This window comes from Serinus canaria, chromosome 7 (genome assembly GCF_022539315.1).
Source record: "Serinus canaria isolate serCan28SL12 chromosome 7, serCan2020, whole genome shotgun sequence".
Classification (NCBI taxonomy): domain Eukaryota; kingdom Metazoa; phylum Chordata; class Aves; order Passeriformes; family Fringillidae; genus Serinus; species Serinus canaria.
In genome coordinates, this window is record NC_066321.1 from 29,609,053 (window position 1) to 29,621,687 (window position 12,635).

The following is a 12,635-nucleotide window of genomic DNA, read 5'->3' on the forward strand; positions in this document are numbered from 1 at the left end:
GAACATCGGGCTGCACCGAACATCCGGACCTGCACCGATCCCCCAGGGGCTGCACCGAACCCCCGGGGCTGCACCGATCCCCCAGGGGCTGCACCGAACCCCCGGGGCTGCGCCGACCGCCCGGGGCTGCACCGAACACCCGGACCTGCGCCGAACCCCCCGGGGCTGCACCGAACACCCGGACCTGCGCCGAACCCCCAGGGGCTGCACCGAACCCCCGGGGCTGCGCCGAACCCCCAGGGGCTGCACCGAACCCCCGGAGCTGCACCGACAGCCCGGGGCTGCACCGACCGCCCGGACCTGCGCCGAACCCCCCGGGGCTGCACCGAACCCCCGCGACCCGGGAGCCGCCGCCCTCCTCACCTGGTCTCCCGCGCTGCAGACCCGCCTGCTCTGCAGTTGTCCAGTTCATTTGTTTCACCCTCACCTTAAGCCGTCAAAAATTAAGTGAAAAGAGAAATCGGCTTGTTTTGGTGCGGAACCCAAACATCTCCCATTCGGTTCCTTGCAATAATGTTTTCAGTGGTTTCTGAGCTAAGTGTAGGCACACGAAAGTATTTACAGCAAGCTTTGACTTAACATAGTCAATAACAAGTCATAGCTTATCTGCCCAATCCTGCCCCTGATAAGCGCAGGAGCCGCCAACGATGGAGAGCGACTGTCCTATTGTGTGAAAGGAGGAACAATACAGAAAAAGCCCTAAAGGGCTCATATTGTGTTTCTGGCACTGAGGTTTCTCCCCACCCCCGTGAAAACTCCCCATTCACAGAGGAGACGGAGAATGTAGGTCTGTATGACACACTGACACACTTCCTGGCCAATTACCCCGTGTGAAAAGTTTCACTGCTGGTGCTTTTTTCCTAAGAAACCAATTAGCACATTTTGTTGCTGTCTCGTGTTTGCAAGCAGGCTTTTCCCAAGCTGGGTTGTTTTTAAATAGCGATAAGCTTCCACACAGCCCCAAGCCAAACCTACATTTGCTAGATGCCAGTGAGGAGAGGACCTGAACTGCAGATACACAGCCAGAACTCTTTAGGATGTGGAAGGAATCCAGCTTCCATCACTAGATTCAAGGCGATCAGACCCTCACAGTGAAGATGCAAAATGCAATCCAAACCCCTCCTCATTAGAACACTTCAGCTATTTCAAAGTCAATACTACATCTTCAGATGCACATCTCCTTGGTAGTCCTGGTTTTAGAAAGAGAAGGTGTTCTCACACAATTTTCAAATCTGTAACTGTAGAAGTGTTGGAGACAGCTCCCAGGTGTTTCCCAGGAATTAGAGCCTTGAATCCCTGCTGATTCATAGACTCATCGCTGCTTTATTATTTTCAGCACAGATACTTAGCTCCTAAGATTTGTCTTGCCCTTATTTTTTTATATCTGAGGAATTAATTACTGCATGCAGTAGAAGTGGTCAAAAATTACTTCAACAAAATATTTTTCCTGCTGAAGAACTGAGGGCTTGACCAAAACTCAACTGTGTGGAAACAGTGACAGACTGATGCAGGTATTCTCAGGAGGAAAATTTAGCTTTTAGCTTCATTTTTCTTTAGGAAAAAGGCACAGGCAAGAACTATTCCTGAGCAGCACCATGACCCTGCCTTTTCACCTTTTTCTTGCTTCAGGTAAGTGCTTTTCTCATGACTCAACTTACTTTCTGGGAGACAGTTACTGCATTCTTTCCCAAATAACAAAGGGAAACAATATTAATTTTTTTAAAATCATTTACTCCAAATCTAAATGTAAACAAGTCTCAGTAAGGAAAGCATCTGCTGTCCAGTCAACAGTAATTTTCTACAATACAGAACAAAAAGAAACATCCCAAGAGAGTGACTGCAAGCATTTCACTGAGAAAGTACATATTTCAACTTATATTGAAATCATCATAAGCCATTGTCATAGCATTGAAATACAAACTTTTTTTATCTCAGAGGTTAAAATTCTCCATTTGATTCAAAGAGAAGGATCACAAGGGAATAAAGCAGTGCAGCTTTGCTTGATGGTCCTACCATGGTGCTTCAGAAGGGGTAACACTGGTTCCTTCTCAGGTGCTCTCTTGATGCCCATTTGATGTTTAGATTCCTGTAAACAGAACTTCCATCCATGACCACTGTTGATATTTGGTATTATTTATAACACAGATAATATTAATGTTATTATATGATAATAATACATCTTTGTGAAGTTGCCTTGTCCTCCAGGAAACAAACAAAAATTACCCAGGGTTTTTCCCAGCCTCCCAGCACTCTATTCCCTGCCTTTCTTCACATTTTTGTGAAAGAAGATATCTCATTATCCATCCCTATTCTCAGGCAATTTTCTAATTTCACTATAAAATGAGAATTAGCAGCCTGTCACTGCATCTTGCATTCTTTGCTTTGTGGAGCAAGCAAAGGAAGAAACATTAGTCCCAAAACCTGTCTTCTTTCCTCAAAGCAAGTAAGTGCAATGCAAAGAGAACCCAATTCAATGTAGAATATTTTTCATTTTACTACATCCACTGGACTACACAATTACCACTGAAACTATCTGCAGTAAATAATAATAATAAAAAAATCTAAAATAGACTAAAAGACATGCCTGGTCACAGATAATCAGTTAGACACCCAGAATTATTTTCTGTAAAATATGGCTCACTGCTAAAAGGCAAATAGTGTCTCCTGGGCCATAGAAGAGATCAGGGATAATCAGTATTCAGCACACATTCAGGTCTCTCCAAACACGAGGTATAACCTGAAGGATGTTTAAGGGAATTTCCAACTATTGAATCATTAAATATGCTTTCTTTAGCTCACAGATGTCACCCTGAAGGGGCAGAGGCAGGGGCTTTGTTCACCAACACCCTACAGCCATTTCAGAGAAGAGAATGGGAAAGTGCCTGCATCCCTTCTTGCAGGTCCTGCATCCCAATTTACCAAAAGCTGTAACAGACATCCATGCATATCAGACCAGTTTAAGAGCTGCTTATTTACAAATAATAATAATAATATCAATAATTTTTTTTCCTTTTCTTTTTCTGGCTGTTTCCACAGGATGAATTACAGTTTCTTGATTGCAGCCTCACAGTCTCCAGCTTCCCAAGGCAAGGAGCTGGGTACAAAACCCTCTGTGAAACTGAGACTGAAAGGGCCAAACTGTGGGGATTTAGGGGAGGGTTTAGCCTGACAAACCATGAACTGAACACACAGCAGCCCTTGGAGTGGCCTCTGACAGTCCCTGGTGATCAGAAGAGCACTAGCCAGGGGCTGGGAGCACCTCCTAGCCAACCTTGCAAGGAAGAGAGGCAAAGAAGAGCTGACCCAGCCCCTTCAGAGAACAAAGCTACTGTGGGCTGCATTTTGCACAGCCTGTCAGGATTGGGAGCAAGGCAGAAGAGCAATCTGGCTCCAGTTCGTGGTGCTAGGATGAGGATAGCTCACCAGAAACACAGAGACACCTGATGGCATCAATTAAAACTGGATGGGAGGTTTCTCAAATGCATTGAGTTGGTTGAACTATGTATTTAAATACCAGAATTAACAAATCAGTTTGTAAGACAGGTATTATTACTATCTGTAACTTAAAATTATTTTGCAATAGCTAAAAAAAAAAAAAAGAAAAATATATTAACTCTTGTTTTTTTTCTTCACCTTTCATGCTAAAGGATATTTACTGATTGCCGTGTTTTTATAATTTAATTTTTTTTGAGATACAATTTCCATATATGGTGAGATTAACTAGGCAAGATCAATTTTTTTTCCTATTCATAAATGAAGAAATTGAGTCAGCAAGAGTAAGCCAACCCAAAAACCCCACAAACACAGCATTTCCTTGATAGAGTGGAAGACAGTTTAGATGTCAATGTTTCTTAGCCACAAGAGCATGCTCAGCCATTTCTCCTACACTCAGTGAGAAAACGCTGCATGTTCATAAAATGTGGCAGCTATACCTCTGTTCTAAGGGTATCAGGAGTAGTGGGGATACACTTCACAGAAGTTAGAATACTTTTCTACTTCAGGCAAAAAAACAGAAGATTTTTCTCTAAGACTGAGCAGGAGATTTAACAATTAACAGTGTCTGGCTTCTTTGTCATGGAAAATGGCTACAGGTTTGAGCTCTGGCTGTACTCAAGTGAATGATTCAACAAACAAGCTGCCAGTGGGTCCAGAGAATTCCAGTTTTAGACCCAAAGACCCAGAAAGTTCAGCTCATCCTTCCTTCCTTCCCCTGTGGCTAATTAAACTGCACACAATTAGGAGAGCAAGCTGTGGCTCTGTACAGCCACTGGCTGGAATTGGCTTCAGGTGCTTTGGAAAACATGAATTCATTCTCTGCTGAGACAGATCATCTGCCTTCCCTGAGATGGAGCTTACACAGGATTTGTATTTCCACCTGACAAAACACCACCAGATTTCTGTTTTGCCACAACATCTCCTCGTTTTGCCAGGGAGGAACTTTGTCCCCTTTTTGTCCAGAGGCAACAACATGCCTCCAGATCACATGGCATTTTCCTCCTTTCAGCAAAGATCAGGGTGAGACAACTTGAAGGTCTAGAGCCAGAATTTAAGGGAAGAGATCACCCCAGGAAAGATCTTACCCTGTGTGTTAGGATTAAGTACAGGATCTGACAAGCTGTGTTACTTGGTAATTCTGCTTTCAGTTCAAGAGTAAGCACACCCATTAAAATGAAGAAAAACAAACAAACAAACAAAATTACAAACCTCATGAGAGCTGCAAGAACCTTCTGAACTGCCATCTTGCCAATTCTGGAAACTTGGAACATATTTCACGAGTTCAAGGAAGAGTCTGATCAGAGGTAAGTCTTGAAATTGCAGATTTCCTAAGTAATATTTCCCCACTCACTCTCACGAAGGATTTTATCACTGTTGTTACAGAAGAGGAGAAAGTCCTATTTTTCCTAGTAGAACAGTTTAGTCTTTCCTCCCTCTGCAAAAGAAGTATTTCTAAGACATAGCTGCATGCATCCCTTCAGCAGTCACAGAAGCTCTGGCTAGGAAAGGGAAAGGCCCAGTGTCCTATGAGACCCAAATGTTCATATCAGATCACTCAGCACATTTAATGACAAGAGAAAAATCTTCAGTTTGAATCCACACAGCACCAGGGAAATATCTCCTACTTTAAACAAAATCACCCAACACAAAGGCATTGAAATTGAACTGTAAGTGTATACAAGCTCACTTTCAGAATAAATCCAAGTGTGTTTTATAATATTACATCTCCCGTGCCACATTCTGAGGTGTAACAAGTTGCTAATGTTTGGGAATGACCATTCCTGTGTGGTACTGTGAAAAGATGTGAAACTCTAGAGAGGAGTTATGTTTTATTATTATTTTCCACACTATTTAAAACTGGTCTGCAATTTCCACTAGAAATTTTTAAATGCACACCCACTCCTAATACAAGCAATTGACAGAAGGTGGTGTTAGAAAAGCAGTTGCACCACTTTAGCCTACAGAAATTGAAAAGAGAATGACTTTTTAAGGTGTCATCCTAAATACTAGCACTGAACAGTGTCCAAGCAGTTTAAAGACAAAGAAATTATGATGCACATTATTTTTTTAATGTATGATTCCCCTAAAGAAGGGTTAAAAAGGGAACTGACTATGCAAGTTTTAAGCTGTGGATCCAAACCCTTTTTGAGTCCAAGCAAAAGAGCAGCCAGATTCAGCCAGGCTCTTTGCTGGCCATGCACCAATCTATAAATGGCAGCAATGATGGAAGCAGAAGGAATAAGAAAGGATCACAGCACGGAAAAATCAATGGCTAAAGAACTTCAAAATTAGATGTTTCTGAAAGTTCCTTCTTACTAATTCTGTAGATCTGAGAGCCTTCCACTTTGCCTGCCAGCAAAGGAAAAGAGACCAATTTATCCAGGGCACATAAGAACAATTATTCCTTCCACCTTAATTGCAAGCAATGCCCATGAAAGGTAACCCAGATGGGAAGGATGTGACTGCACATGCCAGGCAGATGTTGCCAGGCCCAGAGCCCTTCCTATGTTCCCCAAATGTTAACTCCTCACTGGGGACTGTGCATGTCTTATATGTGGGCAAAGAGCAATTTCTTTGTTCTCCAGCTTTATTACAACAGAGTGAACTCTTTGGGAGGGCAAATTTTTGCCAAGAAGCAGCAAATTAAGAGCATATGTAGGTGGTGTGTTTCTGCTTCCACCACAGGTGAATGCAGAGCTTGTAAGAGAAGATATTTACAGCTTTCTTCAAGCAAGGATCTTGGACCCAGCCCAGCCAGGCCAGTGGCAACCAACTGCATGATGAAACTTCTTCCTTACCAGTGCTGCTCCTGAGCTGTTCCACTGCCTGTTGGAATCCAAGAGTATGCTTTATTAAATGTCACCAGATTAAAGAGTCTCTCTCTGCAAAAAGTGTAATTTCTAGGAACATTTCCATTGATTTACTGATCATGTATGATTTAGCTATTCTGTGATATATATAGATTCTCATCCTTACATTATTATCAAATTCTATGTATTTATGGTGTTTGGTCCTAAGCATATCCTGTCACATGTATTACAAACCATTTGCTTTCGTAGATCACTTCAACTAATTCTTACAGCCTGTCTTTTCTTCAAAACATTCACTTTATTTCATGTTCACTCATTAAGAAACATCTTTATTGTGCAAGTAGTAAGCCACATTTACCTCCAATACTGGTTTAACTAAAAAGGCCCTTCTGCTAATTCTCAGAGGACTGCAGCTAGTGAAGTTCCTAAACCATGTTCACATTTAAGTGCTGTTCCTAAATGCATGCTAATTTGAAGCAGAAGAATTGGCCTGAGCCAGGATTTGAACTGAAAATACTCTCTGTAAGATCCATAATAACTGCTTAACACAGATTACTGCTCTTTTTCCCTCAAACAGATGCACAGGTTTGGGGCTGACAGTTCCACCAAAATGTGCCCACTTCCAATAGGGGGTAAAAAAGGTGAAGAGAGAAGAATCTAAATTAAAACCCCATGCCAAGACATTTTGGAGGCATTACCCAGCAGACCACAACAGGTCTGAAGGTCACATTTCTTGGGCATATATAGAGATATTTCCAACTGACACTTACTAAACAATCAGACTGGATACTTTCTTTAGACAGCCCTGAACAAGTATTAATTGAAACCATCTGCAGGACATGCTATCTCTGAAGTAACTAGAGATGATCAGCTGACTTTGGACTAAATTACCCAACAGCTTCCACACAGAAAAAGCACATTCATGAAAGTGATTTACTGTTTTAATATAACACACACAGCTATAAAGGGCTCAACCACAACCCTATGGTTTCTATGATTATTCTCTTTAGGAAAGCACAGCTGAGAGAGGAAACAGCTAAAAGCTGCCTGTTCTTCTGCATAATCTGTCCATGAACCCTGAAGTGCCTGCTTAAGGGATGAATTAGTTTTTTTACCTTAAAAAAAAATAAAGGCAATGGGGGTCCTGAGGGAATGAGATAAAACCCAAACCTTTCCTCCTGCACATCACCCATCCCAGTGAGAGTCAGATGCAGTGTACTGAGAGCACAGGGATGGTTCCTGCCATATATTTTATAAATATTAGAAAACTGGTGAGGAAACAGTGCCTGCTCCTCTTACCCAGCCCATTTACTCAATACAAAAATAATAAGTGTCCAAACAGACCAAAACTCTTGCTGTACTGCTCCATATCTAGCAAGGGAGATTCTGTGATCTGGTGAAAGAACGGCTAAAACACAATTTGTCTCATTGGAAGAATTAGGGTTGGTATCTATATCAAGATAGCACAGCAAAAGAGATAGCAAAGTCTCCAAAAGCTGGGATCTTTATGCAAACAAAGCTGGTAGACTTCAGTAAGGCCACGTAGGCTATAATGAATGTTTTTGAGTGTAGAGAGAAAAATGTGTGGCTCAAATCCAGGAACTGTCTCAGCCTACATCCAGAACTCAGTCTGTAGGAGATCCTTATTCAGCACATTGCCTACAAAAGACATTTATGTCCATTTTCTTGTTTAAAGAACAGATAACTTCTCCTTGTGAGACATTCCAGCGGACAGGGGCTCAGAGGGACGGAGGAGCACTGCAGAGACCACTGCACATTTCACACAAACACTCACCAACTGCTGCCACTTGGAGATTTCAAAGCTCACAAAGAAAATTGCCTTCCCCCCCACCCAGAGCAGAAACTAGGATATCAATCCTGATTACTTTACAGTTGCTCACCCTTAGTGCAGTTGGAGAGGCAAAAGGCCTTAATCAAGCTCAGACACAAGGCAGGATTTCTTTTAAAGGCTGTCAATGTTAATGAACAACTCAGTCTTCTTTAAACATCCACACTGTGATATGGACAAGAGTCTGAGTCTATCACGTCCTCAATCTTTTGAACAGCCAGGTTTTATTTGCTAAGCATTGATCAGGCCAGAAGGAATGAGCTTACCATGAGTGGCAGTGGCTGGACTTGAATTCTGGACTTTGGATTGCAAAATGCTCAGGATTTGATGCAATTTTGCCTCAGCCAGCTATGCTGAGTTTGGGGCTGTCATTGTAAATCCAGAGACTACAGGAAGGCTGTCCTGGAGTCTGATTGGGAAACAGAAAGGCACATCCTCACTCTAAAAGGCTTGTGTATCTAAAAGCTAAAAAGAGGTGCTGAAGCTTTGTGTCAAAGGTAACAAGTCAAACACAACTGGGTGTACTGATTTGCTATTTCTTGTTCATGCTAGGGGAGAGGATTCCAAACTAAAAGCCATACTGAAAGTCAGAAACTAAATATCACCTTGGTTTTAAAAACACACCCTTTAGAAAACTAGTCCCTTCATCTCATTTATGAGGTGAATTGATACAGGTTCCTTTTATCCATTGGTTAGCTATTTTATTGTCTTCTGATTATGCCAGGAGCCTACAGCTGCAATATTGTTAGAAAAAGCACACAGGTGTTCAATTTAAAATAAAAAGGCTTTTGTGCAATTTTTTAATAATGAAACTATTTCTACTAGCATTAGATTTTTATGAAGCCTTTTGAACTTATGCTTTTCATATCTATAGGTTTAGCTGATCCAGTGAAATATCTCCTGTGAAATTATAATAGCCCTGCATAATTACCAGTCTGCTAAAGGAAAGCTTTTCAAAAGCTTACCTACTGGCCTTTTCAGTGCCCACACACACACAACAGCTCTTCATGAACATATTAATCCTGCACATATCACTGCTGAAACATTCAATATGTTACACTGGAGCCTCCCACTCCTCCCCTCAGGGCAGAATCCTTTCTTACTGCACCGACTCACTCAGCATCTGTATTGTTCACTTTTGCAGTAATGCTGCAGTTTAATCTTTGAAGCTTTTTAAAAAGGGCTGCAACAGAAAAACGTCTGTGGAAAGAGGTGTGAAATAGCAATTAATATGTTCAGCAATCTGCAGGAACACAGCCCTATCCTCTGCAAGCAAGATTCAGCTAATTAGGGGGCAAGCACACTCTTACTTGCTAGTGATACTCAAGCTACTCCTGCAGCCTGTTATCCTTCCTGCTTATTCAGTCCTCAATCCAAACAAACTTTCAGGAAATTTGGTAGAATTCCTGCTCAGCGAATAAATTGCTTTCTGCAAATCGTGCACTTACCCTGGAGCTTTGCAGGTATCAGGTGATGAAGAACATCACCTTTTAGCCTGATCCTGTGGCTGCATTAACACGTCTTCAGGAAAGCCTGGGTTTATTTCTGATTCTCTTATCTGCCCCCACTCCAAATACAACACATGATGAAGCTCAGCTTCCAAGCTACTTAAAGAAAGATATGGTGGAAACATCATTTTTACCATAATTGTCCCTTGTGTTCATTACATGGATATTTACACGTTTCAGGGCATTCTGTTTAGAACAACTTTATCTCTGTACTTCAGAAAGAACATATAGCAAGGCCAACTTCCCAAAGCCCAAGCTCCACGAAGTGCAGGATCATGCCACAGCTTCATACAGGGTTAAATTCACCTCCACATTGTTATCCAACAAAAGAACACCCACTTATCACTGAAATAGCAAAATTTTCCTTTGGACACACAGCTCCTCTGTCCTCTTTAGCAGAAGACCATGTCACAGCTGAGAAAACTGCTCCCGTCAACTTGCATTTTCCCATAGTGTTTGTTACAGCAGAGACAGAAACAACACACTGAACAAGGTATCAAAAGCTCTTCTTTTTTATTCCTGCATGTTCTCCTCATTTACACCCTTCATCCCACATGCATGGCACCTGTGTGCCCTCTGTTCCCTGTGGTGGTTGCTCAGTGCCCCTGGGCACTCCATGGCTCATTGCTGTCAGTGCTGATCACAGCTGTGCCCACTGGGGATGGGGCTGGGCCACAGCCCCACTCCCAACCACCACAAACTGTGTGCACCTACAGGTGTTGACAGAAATAAAGGTGAAGCTGGAAAAAAAAAAAAGGAAAGGAAGAGGATTCCTTTTTCCAGATGACAGCTAAACTTGTAAGCTTAGGAGAATGCCAGCTACAGGAGCTGAAACTGGCTGGGAGCCCCAGACTGACTCTTGGACCACCTTTGGTAGGGCCAAAAGCACAGTCAGGGTGGAATGGAGTATAACAAGGATTCCTGCCACAAGCTGAAGTCACCTTTTAGTCCTCACTGCAGGTGTTCTCATAATCACCCATTTAATTTAATATTACAACAGTCTGTAATTTTAACTAGGGGCACCATATATAGCTGTAGTCTTGCCTTAATATTTTTTTTAAGTAAGACTGATGACCAGTCTTAGATATCATGTTTTTTCAGTTTGGGCACTCAAAAAGTAAACCTTAAAAGCAGTAAACTTAAAAAGTATAAGTTTTAAACCTAAAAAAAATGTAGACCAAAAAACAGGTTTATTTGGGTTTTTGTTTGTTTAAAAAAGAAAAATCTTGCTCATTTGCTTGTTCTTTTCTTTCTCTGAAAGAGAAATCTTGAGCAGCATTTCCTTCCCCTGCCCCATTCCTTGTTAATCACTTGGCTATAGCTGCTTTCTAACACAACAGTAATGTATGGTGGCTCATTTTATTGGCACAAAGGATGTGCTAAACATTGTCTTGTTCTCTTCCTTCAGTGAACACTTCCTAGAAAATGAAGAAAGCATTACGTATTCCCACTCTGCAGGATGCCAAACACAGACCTCTCCTGAGCAAACAGAATAAGTTATTCTGTGTAATAACTATAAAGGCAAGAATGAGATTACAAGAAAACATCCTCTACAGCTGTAAACACTATCTGCAAGGCTTACTATTCCCCACCAATACATTTCCATGCTGAGCCAACTCCAGCCCCTTCTCTTCTCATTGCTACAGCAAGCACTGTTTCTTTTTCCCATTATTTTGAATCTCCTATGTAGAGTTTTTGCACAGAAGAAAAAACATGTGTTGATAAATCAGTCTGAAAGTCAATCAGAACCAACAATGAATCATGCATCTCTTCTTTTAAGGTTTAATACCCCCCAAAACACATTTTTTTAAAAATCAGGAGTAAATGGCCTGGGGAGTTTCTGCTTTGGCAGAACTAGAGTAAGGCAGTAGCCAAACACTTCTGCTGGCATTCAGTCTTGGATAGTTTAAGCCAGCAAAATCATAGCTTGATTCAGTATAATTAAAAGAGATGCTCAAAGGGGGCACTGCAAGGCTAAGTGGAGAAATTATACAAAATGTATTTTAACAATCAACACTACTTGGGCAATCAAAAGAGAGGGAAAATGGTGTTTTCTATGCTTTGAAACTAAATCAGGGAAATTGAAAAAAAGACACGCATAGTAGTAATTAGATGTGAATTCTCCCCAGCTCCCTAAAACAGTCTGTTTGGAACAGTGCTATGTATTAAATCCTGCATGCTCCAGGCCTGCATTTCTGCACAGTCAGAGATTGTACAAAGAATTGCAATCCACTAACCAAGGTCTGCTTAAAGGCAGGTGTTGCCCTTTTCTTTAGAGCAATGTTGGACATTTTGCTGTCGTTGCAAAATGGACAAACTTACATCCACATGGGAAGTCTGTCATAGCCTTCTCCACTGCAGTGTTTCACTGCAGCTGCTTTATCTTGATCATGGTGGGGGGGAAAAGCCATAAATCAGTTTGATGATTGATTGGCTAAAGAAAAATAAAGTCTAAAACTTTTAGTCTCATCTCAGCTATTCTTGTCAAGCTCCATACGGTCCCTATAACAAACAATTATCACTCTATAAGAAAATGTGAATTTCTGTCCAGTTTCTAATGGAGTTTGGATATGTTCTGCTCATTCTGCTATTTTGAAGTCACTCTTCTCATTTTTTAATGGCTTTATAAACAGAGCAGTGAAGAGGGCTACTGTGTTCTGCTGCAGCTGATTTCTATCTGCATTAAATACTCCTTGTGGCTCCCTCCAGCAGTGCACAGCACTTCCAAGGAACCATATGGACCTCAGCCCAAGGCCCAGGGACAATGCCAGAATGAAGTCAAGGGGTCTCATTTCCAAGGGAGAAGTTGGGATCTCCTAGCACTTGAAAGAGAACCACAAGCCATACACACTGATTTTATTTTTTGCATGCATGACAGTGATCCATAGGGTGACATTTCATCAATAAATTTATTAGCAACATCAAGCAACATTAAGTAACAGGTTTCTAGCCTTGCGTTCATAATCAATGCCC

The 12,635-nt window shown here is 41.6% G+C and overlaps 1 protein-coding gene across 1 annotated transcript in view; it reads right to left on the minus strand.

The window, feature by feature from the left end:
• MYO1B (myosin IB) overlaps positions 1–546 on the minus strand; it is a 107,337-nt gene extending 106,791 nt beyond the window's left edge. The window contains exon 1 of the mRNA XM_050976969.1: positions 364–546. The gene's annotated coding sequence lies outside the window, so the exon portion shown is untranslated. The remainder of the gene's footprint in view (positions 1–363) is intronic.
• Between the last annotated feature and the right edge of the window lie 12,089 nt (positions 547–12,635).